Consider the following 13,431-nt stretch of genomic DNA (forward strand, 5'->3'; position numbering starts at 1 on the left):
GAAACATTATCCTGGTTTGGTAAGTGTACAAACCAAGAGGGGAAACACCATGCAACACGTTGCTTGAATATTGTGCATTTAAGATATGTGATGTAAGAGCTTCTGGCTTTTGTTGGCCAGATTTCATGCAGGAGCAGGTGAATCACAGGAACATCACAGGAATCTTAGGCCAAAGCTGCTAACACATAAACGATTCCAAGGAAGGACTGTCCACATTAGGAGTACCACTGTATTCTAAAGAGTTGTGGCATTTTCATCAGACCCTGTGGTAACACACCGTTTGAACTGTTCCCCACAGCAGTTCCTCTCAAGGAACAAGGATGTGTCAAGTGCGTGCCTTGACACAGTGCAAGACAGTCAAGTCTTCTGTGTTATATGGTTCTGGTACATCTCCAGAGTTTCGGGCATCCCCCCTGCTACATGTCTCAACAGATACTGGAGTGCCCAAAGGCACATTGTGTAGCCCAGTAGCATAAACCTGTAAGAAGCCAACCTCTCCAAACCAGGTCCAGCAGCAGAGTCAGGAGATTCATCTACATTGTGAAAGCATGTGCCAAATACTTGTCAGAAGACAGTCATGTGCTAGGCTGCTTCTGGCAGCAATGGTACGTATTCAGATGCCATAGTTACTAACAGAGTACTAGTCATGTTCTGTGTGAGAGCAAACTGTGTATAGAGCCAGCCATGCTTGCAAATAAACTCAATTAAGCCTTCAGTAGTTGAACTGAGTTGGACAAATGTGCTCTGACCAACAGTTTGTACTCTGCTTTATTACAGCTAGTTCCTCAAAAGCGCAGTCACGCTGTCTTTAGCACTTTCCAAGTATCTCTCTTGTGTCCTTCTGACTAAATACTGACCATTCTCCTGATTTCTTTCCCCAGTGACAGTCTTGCCCATATTACTGACTACTGTTACTAATTACTTCTTCCATATCCAAAGTTAGGCAAGAACTTTATCTTTCAAAAACTTTTTCCTCTCCTGCTGTCCTCAGGGCCTCATGCCAAAGCATGAAAAGATGGTCAGGCAGAAATAACTCAATATTTATATGAACCTTTGATGATAAATGACATTCTTCTGTGGGCCAGAGTGCTTGCTAGTTAACATACCAAACACAACAAATGGAAATCCATAATTGCTGGCTTTGATGGTGTCTGTGAAAAAAGATTGCTTCTTAAAAGGGAGAAATTGCATTGTTCCCTTTTTTAAATGGACAATAAAATGAACTTTAGCTGTGACTAAATAGCAGTGTGTGGGTATAACACTCATAAACACCACAGGATTGGTGGTGTAGCCTTACACATGTCAGTAAAGGTGTGGACCAGCAATTACAAGTGGTTAAGGTAGCTATTCACTGAGCTTCGTTAGCTGACCATACCTGGCATTCCTTACCTGTGGCAACTGTGTACCTTCATGATGGCAGCCTAGGCAAATGTGTTTTGTTTTGCAGTTGTCACAGGCAAGGAACCAGGAGTACGGTCCGTTAATGTGGCTCAGCTAACAAGAGGCAACATGTTACGCTTTGCTCATTCAGTCGGTTGCAAGGGTCTGTTCATGACCAACGCTGAAGGTGCGTCCAGTCATAACCACCAGCATTGAGCTCAGCCCAATGAGTGGGGTGGTGGGGGTGGAGAAGAAAGGCTAGCTTTCTTGCTTGTCTTCTCTGCTGCTAAAAAAGGAAGCTACTGGGGATATTCACCTTCCAGTGTTTCTCTAAATGGTTCTTCCTTGTGAACGAGTCCAGGTAAGGGAAAAACTTGCTTTTTCCAGAAGAGGCAGACGTTTCACCCAGAAGTCCCAGCAAACTCTCTGAATCTGCACGCGTTTTGCATACAGGCCCCTCTACACGGCCTGATAACTGTCCATGTGGAAGCTGATGCACCATACCTGCTCCCTTATGGCTTTATAGGTAGCATATGTCTTTTTCTAAATTAGAGCCAGAGACCTGAAACACAAGCTGAGGTGCTCTTTCACCAAGTAGCGTGAGGCAGATTTACCACTCACCAAGAAAGTGTGGGGAGAATGGAAAAGAATGTGTATCCTCTTGACTCAGTCACTTCTCACTCAACATGTAAAGACCTGAACTTGGCAAAGTAGCTCAGAGCTTTTCTGCATAATAAAAAGATCTTTGAACAAAAGAAGCTCACCAAGTGAAAAACCAAAGAGATTTTCTCAGATAATAGTACTGTTTCTATCAGAAAGGAACTTCACTAAATAGCTGCAGTGATACAGTTGCTTCATCGTGAGCCTGCAGTGAAATCTCTATGATACCTTCATTCATTGTCCTTTTTTCTGACAGAAATGCAACCCCACAAACAATAGCGGTTTTTTACACTTGCAAGAACTGGGGCTGGTAATTAGATTTCTAACGTATCTTCTGTAACTTCCCTTAGTTTTCATTCTGTGCATGTACGTGGCTTTGGAAAGTCGTAATTATTTAACATGCATCTCTGTTTCCTCTCTCACCCTCTGGCTGTCTGGTCTGTATAGGTTGCATATTTCACTTATGTTTGTGCTATGTTTGCACATTGCCCGGTATTAAGCCACTCCCAATTTGTTTGGCTTCTCTACTTGCTATTGTGATACAAATAATAAATAATTCTAGACTTTAAAAATTCATTATTATTTCAGAAGCTCTAGGGATTAACTTCCTTTTCCTATTTATGAAAATACAGTTTTATTGGTTTTACCAGAGATCAGGGGCATTCCATTAGGCACTGTAAAAAGCAAGCTTTGCTTTTTACAGGCTTTGCAACATGCTACTGTGAAACTGGGTAGAATGGTCCGGGAGTGGGAGGAAACCCCCTGGAATCCTCTGTGATGTCTAGTTTTTCTCACCATTGCTGTTAATATTCCTAGGTGCCTTGCTAATGGCACGGAGAGTTTTACAGACCTATCTCATTAGTGCTACTGGCTAGGTTCAAGTATTTTCCCAGGAAGCTTTTATTCATCTGGGAAAAAGTCCTCTGAAGTCAACAGGAGCTGTGGGTAAGTGACTTATTAGGTCACTGAGCCATTTACAATGATCCTTCCTAGCATCCAGCAAGCACTTTGAAAGCTGACATTGCTCCCTTGTTTTTGTTCGTTAAGTTAATTTTCGTCTTCTGTTTCTTTTTGATTTTTTGATTGCCACTTCCATTAAAGATTTATACTCACTGGTTTGTAAATGCAACTGTACCAGCCCTGTTCTGAACAGCAAACCAGGTGGACTCACATTCTCACTGCTGTTAACCTGCTTGTCCCTGCGGCAGAACCAGCTCAATTTAACTGAGGAATGGTGACAAGATGGCAACTCTTCATCTGGTAACAGTGTAAATCCTTATTGCTTTTTCTTACTTAAAGCTGTTTAAACCCATTTCACCCTGCGCCAAGAAAAAAGGGAACATGAAAAGGAAACCAGCATTCCTAATACTTTCAGAATAATTCCATTTCTTACTTTAAAAAAATACAATAGGATGCTGTATCCAGTATCAGGGGTATTTTGTGCTTCTAAGGTGAATTCTGTCCTCTCCATGAAACGTTCTATTGGTTTCTAAAGACAGGGAAGTACCCCAATCTGATGCTGACCTTAGAACTTGAATGACTTAGTGGAAGACATGCCACTGTCTTCAGTGAGACCAGTTTTTTAACTTGTATGCTCAGCTTCCTAACACAGTGCTTTGTGTGTCTGGGTCTTCTTTCTTTATACCAGGAGCTTTCATATTCAGTTCCGCCTTATAAATTTCAGTGTATCTTTGCCATTGCAGTTTTTTATTTTTTTACCCTACACTGTGCAGTCTTTATTGCAGCTAGTTTAATTTCGTTATTTAATTTTAAGCAAGGGAACAAAATCTTACTCAGCTGATGGATAGGTAGTACTAAAAGCCTGCCTGCAGCAGTATTTGGCTGTGCCATCAGCCACTCCATTACGATGCCTTCCTTGTTTATGTAACTGGCAGTAAGTTGCATCAACTCATATATTGTTGGTATTTTTGATCTCTTGCCACCCTGCTAGATTAATTTGGAATTGCTTTCAGTCCCAGGCCACCAAAGATTGACGACATTTGTTTTGAACAGGACATTCATATTCATGAGAAAAAAACAACTGCCCTCAGCATCTGAACAGTGACTGTATGCCCTGAAGCATATGCTCTTTGAACTTGCAACTGGGATTTCAGACAGTGTTATCATTCAGTACTGGTGTTTATTTTGTGTCCATAGTACCGGTCCAAAGAGGTGGGGCGAGGAAAAACATGCAGAGCTTTTCCTAGAACAGGAATCCCACTAACTGCTAGCAGAGTTGGGAGAATTTCAGAAAACTCCCATGTCAAGCCAGAGGCGGGATATATATGAAGTTGCCTCAAAAATTAAACTCAAATGCTATCCACGCCACAGAAAATGCGTGTGTGAGGTTACACAGGTTTTTTTATCACCATGCCATCAGCCTCACTGAATCATTCTTGGGGAAGGTGCAGTTTTGCACGCCCAGCTGCGCTGCCAGACAGAGTTTGCCACAACAGGGCATGGGTGTCTGCACAGGGCTGAGCCCAGACACCTTCTCTTTTATTCCTGAATTGAACAAGCCCACTGTTGTCTCAAATAATGTTGACAATGGGGTACAAGTCATGTGGCTGTTGCCTATAGTATTCGGTATCAGAATGTTTTCCTGAACTGTAAATGGATGACAACATCCATTCTGAATGCTAGTCTCAGATTTGCAAAGGGAAGTGAAATCTTGATCTGTGCCAAAACTACAAAACAAAAGGACAAAAGAATGCATATAGGTTGAAATATGACCAAGATGCACTAACAGTAAGAGAATAGTATGAAGTTCCATTAATGCTGGAACCCATAAATTCTAGTTTCTTAGGGTTTCTATCCTGTGACTGATTCCCTGGTGTTTCGTAAAAAGTCAAATGACCAAAGTTCTTTTTGCAGTGGACACATTCACAAAGTCTCTACTGTGTGATTTCTCCACAGTCTAATAATGGGAAATAACATTCTGTAGTTTTCCATCTCCTGGGCAGGGTTTCTCTTATCTCTTGGGCTATCTCTTTTAATGAAACTTGTAGGGACTTACAAAGCTGGGACTTTACTTTTTTATGACAAACAGACAGACATACATACATAGCATGCACGACTTGAACTAAGGTAAGAAAAACCTTACTTACGCAGACACGAAAAAAGAAAAACTCTAGCACAAAACTGAAAAAGAGAGCAAATAGAATAACAGCAAAATAGCTTTAGAGAAATCTCAAATTTTCATATTTATGTATTTGGGAGAATTGGCCTTGGAAATGGGACTATCCAATTACCCAATTGACATCATGAAAATCATAGCTGCTATAGGCAGCCAGAATACATTTTTTCCAGCTTTATGCCTTTAGCAGTATATGGTGGCAGTAAATTCTGCCAACTAGTCGCACTGTAAATCCAAATATTCTCTGAAACTCTATTTCTTCCCTGTCTTGAGTGACTGCCTTTTCTCCCCTATGGCATGAAATTGAGAAAGCAGCATTTAATCAACCATTTTCTTTCCCTTACTGGTCTATATTTAATTTATTTCCTTTCCTCACGAAACCATGCGAAACATGGGAAGCTTTCCTCAGATGTAACTGTTGAGCTCTCTGTAGCAACACTGCTGTCTAACATACCAGAGCATCGGGATATCTAACCTGAATTAAATACAATCCTGGTTATCCAAAGACAAAAGTAAATGTACATATATTTCTACAATAAGAGGATTTAATGCCTTGGAAGTCATGCTGCAGAAAAAAAAAAGTTCACCTGTATGAATTAATTGGTAAGTTGCAAACTAAAAGATTATCAAGTATGGCTTTCTGAGAAGTGTCAGAAGAAGTGGGTTTCAGAGGTCTGAGCCCTCAGTGGAAGTAGCTTCCTGCTGTGCCTTCAAGGTTTTACCTGGCAGCCAGCAGCAAGACCAGTGCAGTAAGTTGGTACTGGTGTAATGAGGGTGAGATGGCCAAAGCTTCCTTCCCACTGCAGTGGCATTTGTATCAGGCCTCCATCCAGTGAGACGAGACCTTAGATGGTCTTTATTATGAAAACCAACACTTTGAATGGCATTGAAAGTAGTTTTAACTGAGGTTTGTTGCTCTGTGTTGTATTTCATGTATTCCTGGAACCTCATTTTTTGTGAGACAGCCAAGGTTGCACAGCAGGAGACAATTGCAGTGCAGAGAAACATCTTCCCTATCAATCATTCAGAGAAATCTCAGGCCATTCAGAATTTACCACTTGTACCCAAGTCTTACCTCCATCATGTTATGGAACTGTTTAAAGAAAATATTTGAGGTGAAAGTAATAAAACAACCACACTAATTCATACAAGTATGTTTCTGTGAAAAATTGCAGGAATGCACACCTGATTTTCCCCTGTAAATAGAAGCATTCAGCTGCTGCTAACTGGCATACCCATGTCCTGCAATTTTAGTAGTTTGGTGGATTCTGAGTAATTGCAAAGAAAAAGCAGGCACTGCATGATAAAACTGGGTGGACAAACTTAAAAACAATCTGCACTTTAAATGGATACTAAATGTAATTCAGGTTCCAAATTAGGAGCCAGATCTTGGAGGTGCTCCAGGTATTGAACTCCCATTGAAATGTACAGCAACTTCAGCAACATCTCTTATTAAAAAGCAATAGGACTTTTCTTGTACCCGAGTAGATTTCAGCTATTCATTCTAGAACAGTTCATTCTGTAAACAAAGCACACTAGTGTAGGTACTATTCATAAGCAAAGCAAGTATGCTGCCAGACCAGGTTCAGGAGTTTGACAGGCTATCCCTTGCTAAATAATATAACTGTTACTTTTCTAACATCCCAAAAATAGTCCAAGCAGAATTTGATGAATTGTTTTCCACTTTGAAAATCCCTGACAAAGAGACTGATTACAGTGTGCATAAATAATTAAGAAAAAAGTTATAGTGAAAACGTGGAGGATAGCAGCAGAGAACAACTATATAAAATGTCCCGCCAATTTATATGTTTAGGAAAGCATTCCAAAGATTTCTATGCTGAATACCTCACTGAAACTGTAAAAGGTCTTTTCCTCAAACAATCCACAGCTGAGCTGTACATGGGAATGATACCTAAATAGGACTGTGCTCTGGAGGATATAAGGATGTATAATTTTGAAAAGTCAGTATGTACTTTGGTGCTTTGTGTCCACCACGTGATTGCTTCCCTTTTGGTTTCTGTATTTTTAGCCCTGTTGGTCCAAATACACATTTGGAAGCAGGTCAACCACCACTTGTTTCACTGAGATCATACGCAGCCTACCTGTGTGACAAAACCAAAATCAGCTGAGACATCCTGGTTGTTAACACACTGTATTGCCCTATCCAGGGAGCGAGGAATTAAAAAAAGGGAGTAACATCAGTGTATGACACAGGTTGTTGTCATGGGCTTTATTTCAGTAGCTTTATTGAGTAGAAGAGGGTCTGTAGGACACCAAAAGCAGGTGACTTGCTTTGGTGTGTGGAGGACTGGGAACGACAGTCTACTTCATGACACCCCCAAATGTTTACAGTTTTGTCACCATCTGATTATATATAGTAGTTCTATTTTGAGCAGAACTGCCCCTGCCCCTAAGGCACTTCAAGTGCTGATAGCCAGATCTGAGCTTAAACCAAAATCTTGGTGGAAAGTAGCTAGCACAACTTACCTGTGCAATGTGGGATCACGTTTAAAAACCACTTAAATCCACTCAAACACTAAGCTTTTGTTTAAAGGTAGTTTTTAACCTACACGTTGCCAGTGCTAGGGCAACTTCAGTAACATTGAGAACAAGTGGGAACAACAGCAAAGACATGTTCCTGGCAACCAATGCTGCTCAAACCAGTTCCACATAGCTGTCAGAGCTTTCCCTGCAATTTTGCACCAGCAGATTCCCACCACTCAGGAATGGTTGGAAATTTTTGACAAAAAACTTTTGGTAGCCTCTAGCAAAAGTTTACAGATTGGTATTGTAAGATACTTTATCTAGAAGATATATGTAGTGGCAAACTGGGTTTGATATGTAGGTGTATGTCAACAGGGGTTTAAACAAAAAAATGTACTAACTCATTTTGGTCATAGGACAGATTTGGAGTGGTCTTCCAGGTTTTTTCCCCAACCCATTCTAGATTTGTAAAAAAATGAGAGATTTCCTGGGAAGTGAAACTCTTTACCTATCTCCCATGCTACTTCCTCAAGAATGCAGAGGTACTTATGATGACATAATCTGACAAAAAAAGAAATAAATAATAATGCAAGGATGTATCCTAGAGGCCTATTTCTGTTCCCAGTGAAATGAATTTAAAAATTCCCACTGCCTTCAATGGAACCTGGATTAAGCTTAGTTAGTTTTAGAGGAACTTTAATAGGGGAATAGATGTCTGCCTTGGGCAAAAAGAGAATGAGGGACTTTCAAAGTATCAAATTAGAGACATGGGGCTCATGTTCCGTTTATTATGCCCAGACAATCTAGTGTGGGAACAGAACAATTAAATATGCTCTGGTCTTCCTTTACAAATTTCCTCCTACTACTTCTCTCAAATGAGACTTAAAAAAAGCACACACACACACAAATGCAAAAAACTACAAACCCTCCTCTTGAAGCTATAAAATTCCTCCCTCCCTCCCCAAAACACCCTCTGTATCAAACAGTTCTTCCGCACACGCAAATTTATAACCCAGGAACAGGCCAGATTCCGCTTCAGAAAGTGCCTCAGCTTTGCTGGGCATTTCATGTTTAGCTGCCACCATCAATTACATGCATTTCACCATATATTATTAATTGGATCGTGATTGTGTTTCCAGTGTTTCAATCTAGGAGTGCACACTTATGCTGGGATAGAGTTGGGTTACAGCCAGGGATATGGGAACACACCGTACCTGCCTCTTGTTCCTGGCTGTACTTTGCTTGTTATACAGAGCTAACCAGGATTAGCAGCCCGTTGAGGACTTCCAATGTGCTCCAGCAGGTCCTATGTTCAGCATGTTGGTGCACCAGAACATGGGACATGCCGCAAAGCACACTTACCCCCCAGTGAAGACACAGCCTATTTGTCCCATACTAATGTTAGAAAATCTCACAACTGTCAAATTTCAGCTCAAATTTTATAACTACTGATATGTATGTGCCTGAATAAGATACCAGTTTCTCTAGCTTTTCTGTCCATTTGGAGTTCACACATATATGACCACTGCATGTACAATTTTTACAAGCAGAACAAAATGAACCTACAGAAGCAGGAAATGGCTATGTATTCATTGATTTCCCAAGGTGGCCAGCTGCTTTGAAAACAGGGAGCAGGAGAAGGCTGAAAATGTAATGGAAACTCAGGATATTAAAGATGATTACTGTTAGGTTTTTTGTTGTTTACTGTTTGCCTTGGGCCAGCATCCAGAAGCCCCACTATGTCATATTTAAAACCAAACCAAGAAGGTTCTCACATATGTAGAAATAGATTCTGCCTTGAGGAGCTCACAGTCAAGATGAAGCACAAGATGGAGCAAGTAAAAGTAAGAAACAACCATGAAGGAGCAGGTGAGGATGGTTAAAAGACCAGTTGGGTAGCCTTGGTACCACTCTGACGGTTCCAGGCTACCCACTGAAAGGCAAATCTTTCTCCCCAGGTTTTTATCAAAATTGTCTGTTTCAACCCAATTTGACACCAAAAAAAAAGCCTTTGCTGGTGCTTAGTTCATGCACAGAGGAAAAAAAGAAATAAAATCTGGCCACAGGCCTATTTTCTAGCCATTTCTTTTTTCCAATTGTCTCCTTTGCTTATAATCATTTTACCTTTAAAGTACTGAGGATTCAGGAATTTCCAGTCAGTTCACACCTGCATTTATCTTCCAAAACCACCAAAATGTGTGTAGTGTAGACATTGGGTCCTCTGCACTGAGTGCTTTGCCCTGCTGCACTGCTGCTGCTGCACTATGCTACTTGCTTATGTGGAAACTCTCTTTCTGAACTACTTCAGATTTAGAGTCAGCACATCATGCAGCAGACTGTAGCAACCCATGGAAAAAACTTGGCTGGAGCATGTTAGGCTTTCTGTCTTTTCTAAGCAGCCCTGACATACTGACTATTATAATGCCTAAGTATGGATTTACATATGTAACTTTGTTATCGAAGTTTGAAAGTGACTTCTAATCCAGCTTAGAACTCAGGACCATTGGCTTCCCAACCTATACTCAGGACATCTTACAATCCACCCTGCACATAGGATATTTATTTATTTTCTATCTTACTCATTTGAAAAAGATAACTGCTGGATCCTCATTTGGCAATACAGAAAACTGCATTTATATATACTTGTTTCAGATAAACCTATTGTGACACAGAGACCTCAAAATGTACAGTGCCCTAAAAATTAATTTAGGCCGTCTGAATTCACTGATGTACAACAAAAGATGTAAATTGAACAGCTGGGCACAGAACATTTCACTTCCATATTGTTCAAAAATAAGACTGTCGGACCCTAGCCATTCAAGGACTGTTTGATTGTTGTACTTGTATTCTCTAGAGAGAATTAATAAATATTTACATCAAATACATGTGCATGCATGCATGGTTGACAGAGAGAGAGAACCAGTTCCATGAGGCTCCAACAACTGTAAACTCCTTTGAGGGCATAAAAAATGGAGAAGTGCTTTACAAACTGAGTCACTGGTGTGTACTAGCAAGAGCAGATTTGCAAGTAACAGTGTATAAATATAAACTAATAATAAAAATAACTTTTGAAAACTGTCTATAACAGGGCAAGTGGTTCACTAAAAACATCCCCATTGTTCTTCTTTATTCCCTTTTGTATCAGTGGTTCTGCTGTAATTCGTTTTGTATTCTTGAGTCATTGCCAATGGTGCTATCTGGAGAGAAACAACTGAAAGCAACTTGAGAGATCGCTGTCTTTATATGGCCACAAGATGCTAATACTGCAAGGCTGCTAATTCTGCAAGCTGACTTTCTTTCATTTCATGCTTCTATTACCTCAGATAAAATAACTATTGCAGAAAATGTTGCGCATAGCTCTATAATTTGTCCTCAGGCTGGCAGTAAGGTGCTGCAGAAAGCTGTGTTCTTAGCTGCTGCTTCTCCTACACATCTTTCCCAGTTGTCTCTTCGCTCTGCTGTCAACGGTGAAGAGGGTTTGCAATCACAAACAGTTATAGACCTCCTGCACCAATGCAGAAGTGAAAGGAAGAGAGCTACTGACAAGGATGAGTGAAAGTACCCATGGAAGAAGGGGACCCTTCTTCAATGTCCTCTTCCAGCAAGGAAATAGTCTCCTTGGCTAATGCTTTTGACTGGGCTAGAATGGATGAACATCCATTCTTTGACAATGCAAAGGGTCCCTTTTTAACCACAAAAAGGGAATAAAAAACACATTCCCTAACTGACTTGAAACACACGTTGTGGTGGAGAGACAAAATGCACTCCAAGCATTCCCCTGTGATTCAGGCCTACAAATAAACTCAGGAAGATGGTATAGCACATTGCTTATGTTTGGATTGCAGGAGACTTCCATAGGATTTAGCTTTCCTTTAATTTTTCCCTGAAAATATCATTGCAATAACTCTAACACATTATTAAGACCATAGCCCTTCACACACCCGTGCCAAACTTCACACAGACAAGTTGTCTCATTCATTTAGCATGTTTGAAAATGCAAAGCTACTCATATCTGACACTGCCTGTCACAGTGCTCTACCTTGTGCTGCTTGCCCCCACCGAGTGCCTTCTCTGAAGGCAGTGCAGGTAGCCCAGCAGTTAAACCCTGCCTCCGTGACTTGACAGTCAGCCTCAAGAGCTGCAATTTCACCAAACACATGACCTGTGGATATCTCTAGAATGGAAATCTGCCTCACAAGTAAAAAAGATGGATTCTTCTTCTTTATCCCCTTGTACGGGAACAGTTCAATTGCCTTCAGTGAGATTCTTCATAAAGTTGCATGTAGATTGAAGTCGTGCTGTGCACAGAGAAGAAAATATGAAATGCTGATACTGCTCTAAGTTGTTTCACTTCTCTGTCTGATAGAAGAATTCAGATGTAGGGTTTAGGTTTTTATTGTTGTTAAAAGCTTCAGTGTGAGAAGAAAGTTAAGTGTGGAGAGAAGTAGCATTCATTCCATTCAGAGTTAAACTGGTGAACGTGAGAGAAGGCTCAGGACGTTGCATATGTTTTAAGTCTTAAAATGTCTTATTACTAGCCAGAAAGTTTTATTATGCAAAGAAATACTTTTCCTGCCTCATGTAACCTGATGTAGTTTGTTGAAAGTCTAAGTTTAACAAAGCTATTTTTATTTTCAGGAAGTCATGGTTTATATGGTTTAAAACATGAATGTATGGAAGACAGCCCTGGGGAAACTAAGCCCATATCTGGAAATGCAGCAGAGGATCCCTTGTGCCAATTGCCAATTTAACTAAGTCTGTTTGCAGAAGTCAGAACTGATAGTGTTCATGCTCAGTTTGGGAGCATGTACTCAACATTGTACTCCTCTCAGCAGTAAACATCCTCCTCTATTTTATTAGTGATTTTAGCCTTATTCTCATAATTGACCATTTCTTACAGTTGTCCTTTCCTGTAACTGGAATTAAGTATCTCTATTATACAAAAAAGCAGATGTGAATAATGAGATGCCTTCCAAAGAAAGTGTCACTTAAATCAAGGTCATGAGACTTAGTCTTCTTGAACTACACTCTCAGCTCTGCCACCTACTTCCTCTAAGACCTTTAATAAACCACTTAACCTCTCTGCATCCACTTCTCCACCTGTAAAATGAGAATGGCAATACTTTCCAAGCTCACTGATTAACATTTTACAAAGTACCTTTGCAACTCATGAGGACAGAACATCTCGCAAGAGCCAGGTGTCACTGCCCAGGCCTCGATGAACTCAGCACAGTATGAGGGATGGATACAGCCCTGGTCTGACCTGGGGGATTATGCAGCTGGCTGGTCATGACTGTTCTGCATGTTGATACTAGTGAAGGCCTACAGTCTCTTTACTGCAGAACTTGCTTTGTAGGCCTGTAGATCTGGAGGTTATTTAAAAGATAATTTTGTTAGCAGATGTCATATATACTAACCTGCCAGAGAATAGTGTAAAACCCCAAAGTAAAAATATAAGCAATTTTTTTTCCCCCCAGGGATTTAATCTATTAAAATTGTCTTAGGCTTATTTTTTGGTGCATCTTGAAAATTAACATCATTTTTAGGATATATGCAATTCGACTCTTGATTTGAAGAGTTTTCTGAAGTTGAGGAACATATGGGTTTGGGGAAAGTTTCGGATTAAAAGTGGAGACTGATGCTGAGAAGAGGTATTTGTCACTCTGCCAGTCTCCTCTGTCCCTCTGGCTTCCGTGACTCACTCTTCTCTTTCCTTTCCTTTCGCTTTCCCTCCCCAACCTGTTTCCCAAGAGCCATCCAACTGATGTTTC

Source organism: Ciconia boyciana, chromosome 4 (genome assembly GCF_034638445.1).
Source record: "Ciconia boyciana chromosome 4, ASM3463844v1, whole genome shotgun sequence".
NCBI lineage: Eukaryota > Metazoa > Chordata > Aves > Ciconiiformes > Ciconiidae > Ciconia > Ciconia boyciana.